The sequence below is a fragment of the Xenopus laevis genome, chromosome 9_10L (assembly GCF_017654675.1).
Source record: "Xenopus laevis strain J_2021 chromosome 9_10L, Xenopus_laevis_v10.1, whole genome shotgun sequence".
Lineage (NCBI taxonomy): Eukaryota > Metazoa > Chordata > Amphibia > Anura > Pipidae > Xenopus > Xenopus laevis.
In genome coordinates, this window is record NC_054387.1 from 103994808 (window position 1) to 104003693 (window position 8886).

Sequence of the window (8886 nt, forward strand, 5' to 3'; positions counted from 1 at the left end):
CCCACACCCCCCCTACAGGGGCCGCACTCCCCCAAGAGAGCGTAAATTAAACCACGCTTTGGGGGAGGGAATTCAGCCTGGGGGAGCGCCAGCAGGGTTCGGGTCTGGGCCAGCAGGGGCCACCAGTTTTATTTCCAGGTTTCCCACCAATCCAGTCCGGCCCTGGTAATAGAGATTTGCATGTAAAATTATCCCAGCGACCAGGGGTGAATAACAATGAATTCAATATTGAGTGGTGGATATATAACTACATGATTACTGGATGCAGAAAGAAATACAGCAAATTATATCACAATATGAAATCTGACAGACATCAGGGAATCACTTTTGTTGCACTCGTGGGTTCTGTGTTTTATTGCAAACGCCACAGAGACATCAAGTATGCTTAGCTCATTAGGACTGTTTTTGGCTTTTAGACGCCTCGGGGTAATTGCCTTCTGACCCCTCGCTGTTGTTGTGTTCTGGAACTGTTTAACCTCTTCCGCCTGGGCCAGGAGTAGAAATCTGGGATAACGGCTCATTGTGAGACAATTGCTGCATACGCTCTGTTTAATTAACATCACATTTTTACGTCTTTTCTCCTAAAATGTTCAGTATGAGACCAAAGGCAAACGTTGATGGCAGCTAATAAAAGGTTTTTAAGTGTATTTATAAAACAAGCAGTGGTAAATGTGCCTCTGTAGAAGGGTTTGGACGGCACTGATGATTTCCTGGGTTTAAATGTAAATCTTGATGCACAAGTACATTTAAAGGGGTGGTTACATTTTAGTATATTAGAGAATGGCTAATTCTAAGCAACTTTTCAATTGGCATTCATTTTGTCCCTTTTTATCTGTTTTTTTTTTGCCTTTTTCTTATGACTTTTTCCAGCTTTCACATGGGGGTCACTGACCCCACCAAGAAAACAAATGCTCTGTAAGGCTTCACATTTATTGTTATTGCTACTTTTTATAACTTAACAATGAAATCCAGGGGATCAACGTGTTGCATCTCACCCCACTTTTAAACACACACAAAAAGTACACAGTGCTTTCACTGAATATGGAGGATGAGCAACTGCTTTATCTAGGATTTCATAGAAAGACCAGAAAACCAGGTAAATGCCAGATGCCAATGATCATGGGCTGTTGAACTGCTTGCCTCAGCAAAAGGGGACCAGTGCAGGTATGGGATCCATTATCCAGAAAGCTCCGAATTATGGGAAGGCCATCTGCCGTACATTCCATTTTAATGCAGTAATTCACATTTTTCTCTGCAATAATAAAACAGTCCCATGTACTTGATCCCAAGTAAGATATGACTGGAGGCAAAACAATTCTATTGGATTTATTCAATGTTCAAGGTCTGGAGATTACAGCAAGATCCTTTATCAGGAAAACCCCAGGTCCAGAGCATTTTGGATAACAAGTCCCATACCATTATTATATGAGATTGACTCTGTCTACTAATTCGGTTCCAGGGGTCGACAGGGTTGGGGGTGGGGTCAGCAGCAAGTTTGGACGCACCATGTCCAATTTGGGAGCGCCAGTGTCGGATTCGACGGGCCTCGTTTTAGTGCGCTAGACTCGGCGGCCCAGTGCAGGAGTGTCCATGGCCCGGCGGTTGGGGATCCCTGGTTTAGGGGACTCAGTGTGGCTGCAAATGAAGCCTCATGCTACATGCTTGGTCTGCTTCTGTTCCAAATCTGTGCAACTGCATCCCTTTACAAGTTGTGATGCTTCACGTAACATTATCCTCAGTAAGTAAAAGCTTTATACTAGCTTGGTACTATTTATAAAATCTCCATCTAGCAGCACATGTAAACACTTTATAGTGTTATCTCGGGTTACATATAACAGTCTGTTCTGCGATGCAGCTGCTTGTAAAATGGGTAAATGGGGGGGGGGTTAAAGTTGTAATTCCTGCTGCATAAACTTGCAGGGAGTTACTGTAACAAACTTAAGCAGAGGGAAAACCATGTAATTCGCTTCAATTTGCCAAGAATATGGAGCTGCAATCGAGAAATCATAATATTAACCTGTCCAATAGTTTCATCCCTTTAAAAATTTACGGCTCTAGGAGCAGTCACAGGTTCCAGATATCCAGCATCTAAAATAAAACACATGCTGGTCTATGATATAATGCACACTGGTGGAATACACTTGAAACAATTATTATGGCAGGAAAGCAAAAATTGCTTGTGCACCACTTTGCCTCTAGCTATGAAGTCAGTTTGTGCCCCACACTTGTCTCTGTAAATAGCTTTCCTGGATATGTGGGGATGACAGGGTTCCCCGTTCAGGGTCACAGCTTTGGTTTGTGTATTATGAATATGACATGTAGGAAAATGGATGGCACAACGCCTCTTGAAGTAAAAGTAACTGTTTATTCAAAATTAAAAATGAGTTAAGGTCACAGGAGTGCATAAGACGCCTAATTATTATATGATACAATCCAGATGTAAAAAGTGATAAATGTAAGGGTCCAGGTGCCAGGGGGACTCAGGATTACTGAGGACTCACTGTGATGACATATACACAATGTCACTAATTATATATATATATATATGGCAGAAACATATTCCCTGCCCCTGGATATGGTGGATAGGGGGAAGAGGCATTTGTTCAAAAGCCGGCACTTTTATCACACTTAAAAATTTAGCAGTGGGGCTGTTTATTAATAATAATAATAATAATCATAATAATAACAGAGTATCAGGTAAATTGGAAAGTGCAGTATTTCAATGGAAGAGCAGCACCATGCATTCTTCTCATCCCTCCCAGGCACTTGTATTGCATCTCTCAAACTTCCCAATAACATGCAGAGCTTTTACTGAAGGGAGGAATGTTATCAAAGTATATCAGCCGTACCAAAATTATATTCACATTTCCCTGGTTCACCTTAACCCCACTGGGATTCCAGGAGAGAAGCCGACATGAGATTATGTGCAAAGCTAAAGGACAAGGCTTATATAACTTTGCTAAACTGTCAGAACCTTACTGCATAGAACTACAGCGAAACCTCAATTTTACATCTCCTGATTTCTCTTTTTTTTTTTTGTCTTTCTTCTTGCTTTGTGGTCCCACCTATATATTATGCACAATAAATTTCCCTGATTTTACATTTTCCTGGATTTCACACCATTTTTTTCTGGCCCCTGAAAAATGTAAAAGGGGGGTTGAACTGTATATCTTCTGTATATCTAGGACTATATTCACTGCAGAGTCCCAGTGTATGAGTACAAAGCCAGCAACATGCACATTAACGTGACAACAAAAAATAAAACACCACCGTCCTTTTCAATCTCAGCTCTCAGCCAAACTGTCTGGTAGCAGAAATAAGTGTGGCTTTAGAAACGGTGCATAGCAAGTCATCATATTACCCCTGTCCTTTACTAACATACCATGCCCCCCTGAGCTTTCCATTCTTAGACACAGCTAGGCTGGATCACGCACTACATATTCTTGCTTTCTCCACATGCTCAGGCTGTGCATACAGAACCCGACAAGAATTGTTTCCTGCATTTAACCCAAAAGCCTTTTCCATTCAATTTGCAGCCTCCATCCACAAATTTGCCCTCTCCAGTCATCACAATGAAGCACACAGGACATTTTGGAACCTTTTTCATGTCCAGTCTGACAATGTAAGGGTTAAACATCCCCCAATCACCTATTTTTTTTTGTATTTTCACTCCAATTCACATCAACACTAAAAAAACAAACCCCCCCCATGTTCTCAGTACTGATACGTACATAGAGCACATTTAATAATATTCATATAGAACATATGTCACATCAACTTGGAAGCTCTACGTGTATTTGTATATTCACCGGTATATTTCTTATATGTACCACCAAGAATGTGTTTATTAGGGGCAAAGGAAAGGGATAGTGAGATTTTAATCATAAGGAAATGTTGCATTCATTTGGGGGGTTGTCATGAGCAGTATATGGGGGTCTGTGTTTATATATTAGGGGGTCTGTGCCTGTATATGGGGGGTCTGTTTTTGTATATAGGGGGGTCTGTGCCTGTATATGGGGGGTCTGTGCCTGTATATTGGGGGGGTCTGTGCCTGTATATGGGGGGTATGTGCCTGTATATGGGGGGTCTGTGCCTGTATATGGGGGGTCTGTTTTTGTATATAGGGGGGTCTGTGTATATGAGGGTCTGTGCCTGTATATGGGGGGTCTGTGCCTGTATATGGGGGATCTGTGCCTGTATATAGGGGGGTCTGTGCCTGTATATTGGGGGGGGTCTGTGCCTGTATATTGAGGGGGGGCACACTATTATAATACAGAAGCTACTATCCAGTAGAGTAGACTATAATAAGAGAAAGTACTTACAGTGAGCTGCAGTCAGATCGCAGGGGGCTGCACAGGGGTGTCGGTGTGTGTCTCAGTAGAAGTCACATCTCTGCAGTAGCTGGGACCCCAGTGCAGACATCTCCCGGGCTGGAACTAATCTCCTCTCTGGCTGCTGCTGCTGTTGTTCCTGCTGTACATCTAATTGCCACTTTGCAAGGATCCAACAGGGGGCTGCCTGGATTTCCCGCGACCCTCTGCCTGGGAAAGCTCACAAGCCCCAATAACTGCTGACACCTAAACACTTCACTGCAGTACCACGGCTGCCTCAAGCGCCGCCCCCTATCACTCGAGACACGCCCCCTCAGTGACGCCGGAGACTGTGTGAATTAGCCTGTGGCGCAAACTAGGCTTGTTCTTTGTTTGGAACTAAAGTGCCTTTATTAGTCTGGGATTTATCATTCGCTCGGGTTTAGTTGAGTTACTAGCTCTGCTCTGTGTGAGAAATGATTTCTAGTGGAGTTATAGGATATAATAGTATTTTACTTTATCAGTGTGGCAGCTCCCAGTCACACCACTAACCAACAGAAATATACTGATACATGTGATTTTAGGGCACAAAGTATGGCACATGTTTAAAGTGGTGGTTCACCTTTGAAGTAAAATCCAATTACTGACGCAATTTTGTCAATGCAGAAATTTTGCACAGTTGTATTTTAACACAAATTGGGCACAATGAAACTGAAAATCTTTGTGCTCAGAGGTGATCATTTCTAACACTTGATGTCAAAATGAAGCCTAAGCAGGCCTGGATTTGTGGAGAGGCCACCAAGGCCCGGGCCTAGGGAGGCAGGATTTTAGGGGACGGCATGCTGCCCAACCAAACCCACACTGGTCCCACTGGGGAGGTGCAGTAGACACAATAGTTTTTAAAATTTCCTGTAGGCCTATCCCCATTGCTTTGGTCCCGATGATGAAAATCTGATTAAATAAAAGGGAGGGGCCTGGGCGATGAACGACAGTGGGCCTAGGGGCACCTGCTATGTAAAGCCGGCCCTGAGCCAGGGTTGCCAACTTTTATAAAAATTTTTACTGGCTGCTGGGGGGCTGGGCCTCAAATGGGCGGGACGTGACGTCAAAAGGGCGGGGCGTGATGGAAAAAGGGGCGGGGACAAACAACGGAGACCCTAGAGGGGGCAAAAGAAAAGGTAAGTTGCAGGGGATTGGGGGCAGGCCAAGGGCTCCTTTTGATCGTATTACAAATTTACCGGCAGCTACATTGCTGGTAAATTTGTAATACCGCCCCCGGCCTTGGCAGGTATTTTACCAGCTAGGCCTGAGCCTAAGTCTGATTCCTTATTTGCAAGTTTGCTGCGTCGGTGCATGTGATACACAAGAGGAGATAAGACAGTCACAACTATGAGGAAGTGAAATGGAAACAGTTTTAGATGCAAGTACCTTTAAAAAAAAATGGTGTCAACAACTGGGCCTAAAGTGGCGCAACTGGACTTGTGGGTCATATTGGGGCCCTTATATGTTACCTGGAGAATAGATATAAGCAATGTTGGACTGGCCTGCTGGGGGACTGGTGGGCACCACTGGTCCAGGCATATCTGTGTGTGGTGTACAGTGCACCATGGTGGCGAATTGTGGCTGGTGAAAATTGTCAGTGGGGGTTTTGGGCCCTTAGCTTGGGTTTACTGGTTGACCCAACTACCCCAATTTGACACTGAAAATAAGGTCATTTGTATTTAAATATTAGCTCGAATCACCCCTGTAATGCTCCAAACTCCTGATTTCGCACTAAAGTGAATTTAAATTCAGGAGTGCCTACAGGGCCCTCAATGTTGACTCCAAAGTGAAATTGTGTAAAAGCCACAGTAAGTGGGAAACTGTCCCCCCTCCCCACTGTGGGAGCCCAGTGTCTAAAAAAAACTTGGGAGAGTGAACATATCTGGATAATGTATTTGCATGTGTTAATGTCATTACGGACAATCTATTGCACTTGATTTGTATCATTATCAGGGTCGGACTGGACCATTGTGGACCCACCGGGTCCGTTGCATATTGTATTTTTTGGGGGGGGGGCAGCCGATTGGGGAGCGCGTCTGCGCCCAGTCTGACCCTGATCATTATCACATGGCTTAAAGCATTAGCACCTGTAGCCAGTGGCTAGGCATCTCCATTTTCAAAAGTGAGAGCATAAATGAGAGGAATAAAATAATATCTATTTAGGAGGTCAGTGACAGATTAAAGGGGTGGTTAGCCTTTACATTAACTTTTAGCATGTTACAGAATGTCTAATTCTAAGCAACTTTTCAAGTGGCCTTATTTTTTGTAATTATTTGCTGCCTTCTTCCGATCCCACTGACCCCATCTAAAACCCTCTTTCCTCTGTAGGGTTTACACTTAGGGCAACCTCCACCGATGCCCAATGAACTGACTGACATTAATATAAAACTATTTATATGAATTACTTATTATAGCATAACTTCGACTGTTTATATTGGGTCTATTTACTGAATCATATAAGTCTCTCCTTCATGAATCTTTCAGCAGTGGAATGATTACTTATTGGCCGTTAAACTTTGGTAACAAGTGATTTTCCATAAACATTTATTGCAACTGTTTATCACCAGGCCCCCTATAGTTCCTGGGTGCCCCAACATTTGCAGGGCTGCTGACACAATTGCACTTAAAATATTTTGTTATTCGAATGTTGTCTGAATCAAAATGATGTTTGGGGCAATTCATTAAGCACAAGTTCTCTGTGTTTATTGACTCTGGCTGATGTGGGGATTATGTGGGACTACAAGTAGCACTGCTGCATTTTTTCATACAACTGCTGCAAATGTTGACCGCAACTCCTCTCATAGTTCTCATAAATGTGCCCTATTAAATCAACTCCATGCCGGCAAGATTTTTAGTTCAAAGTATTGCATGTTAGTTTGAACTCATAAATGTTCATATGTACTGTCTGATTTTTGTTCCTGAAAATAGATCTGCGCTGTGTTGGCTGCCTTAAGAGATAGAAAGGGAGATTCAGAGCATCACTGTCACTGGCAAATAGATTTACAGTGGAAGGTCCATGGGGACATTGACTGTTAAACGAAGGTAAGAAGACCTTGAAATCCTTGTTACACAGACTCTCCATTATGTAATAAAGGCTTACATGTGGATCTATAGCTCTTGCTAAAGTGCTAATCTCCCAGCAATTTTTAGCCAGTCCCATCGCTAAAGCCATAGTCTAACAACCATTTTTCCCATAGGTTGACCATCATTCTGTGATGTAAAACAACTTGGTTCTAGGCATTGTATTCTAGCTTCGACTCTACATTGGTAAATTAGCTCTTTAGTCTCTCCTGCTAAGAACTGCCATGTGACACTTCTCGGTCCTTGTATGGCCCTTTGCTGTTTACTTCCTTCCCAAGATTCCCTACCACTGGCCCTCACTAATGTTATTAACTCTATAAAGGATAATTTAGGGCCAGTTAAAAACATACTTTTCTTTTTAAAAGTGATGAATAATAACACAACAGAGTTGTTTTCTTAAATTAAACCATGAAGTTAACCTTTTCCAGTTCGCTGCAAATGTAAATGCACTTGAATTTCACATTAGATCCCAACATAAGCTGTAGGAAATGAAAGAGGTGTTTTCCTGAAGAGGGAGAGTTTTTCCATTGTAGTATATTCAGTTCCCAAACCCTTGCTCATAAGGAAATAGTGAAACTTGTCTCCACATATACCTTGTATATACGTTGGGCATATCTTCCCCACCCAAGCCACATCATTAGTACTGCATTTATCCCCTCCATTTGCCAGTAGGGTTGCCACCATTTCTGGAAAGAGAATACCGGCCTTCCTACATATCCTTTTTCTGTATTAATAACATAGGGATCAACCATCATTTTTAACGGCCACGCCGGTAAAATACTGGCCAGGTGGCTGTCAAGACCGCCGGGAGCGCGAGGAGTCGCGTCCGCTCCCGGCGGCGAAGAATCCAAGATGGCGGCGCCCAGTCAACCCACGTGGGTTCCGACGCCGGCGCCGTGACGTCAGCGCGGCGCGACGGTCGCAGGCGCGCTGACGCTGGCGCAAGGGCGCCAAATTCAAATATAAAAGGACGCCTGAGACGCCAAGATGGCGCCCGAAAATAGGATCTGTTCCTGTATTGATTCCTGGGTTCCCTGTTGCCTATTCCTGTTATCCCTGAGGATATTCCTGTTTGATCTCTTGTTGCTGACCCCCTGCCTGGACTTTGGACTTTGATTCTATTCTGCCTGCCTTGTGACCTGTTGCCTGAACTCGATTACCCTTTCTGCTTTATCCCTGGATACCACGATCCTGATCCCTCCTGAGGGGCTTCCTCCTAGATCCGGACTACTCCCCAGAGGGGGCTCCCGGCTCCCTGACATTATTTTCGGGCCATGGATCCTTCTGAGGAAGCCACACCTCATGTCGGACGAGCGCTCCGCGGACTGGCATCCCGCATGGAGGACTACGAAAACCAGCAGGTTCGCATTGGGCAAGCACTCGATATCCTGCTAGCTCAAGTGCCTTCTGAGCCTTCCACTGCTCCACCTACTGGAGATCCCCCCATGGCGGC

General features: G+C 44.0%; 1 protein-coding gene across 1 annotated transcript in view; it reads right to left on the bottom strand.

The window, feature by feature from the left end:
- gprc5b.L (G protein-coupled receptor, class C, group 5, member B L homeolog) overlaps nucleotides 1-4608 on the bottom strand; it is a 30299-nt gene extending 25691 nt beyond the window's left edge. The window contains exon 1 of the mRNA XM_018233903.2: nucleotides 4323-4608. The gene's annotated coding sequence lies outside the window, so the exon portion shown is untranslated. The remainder of the gene's footprint in view (nucleotides 1-4322) is intronic.
- Nucleotides 4609-8886: the final 4278 nt, after the last annotated feature.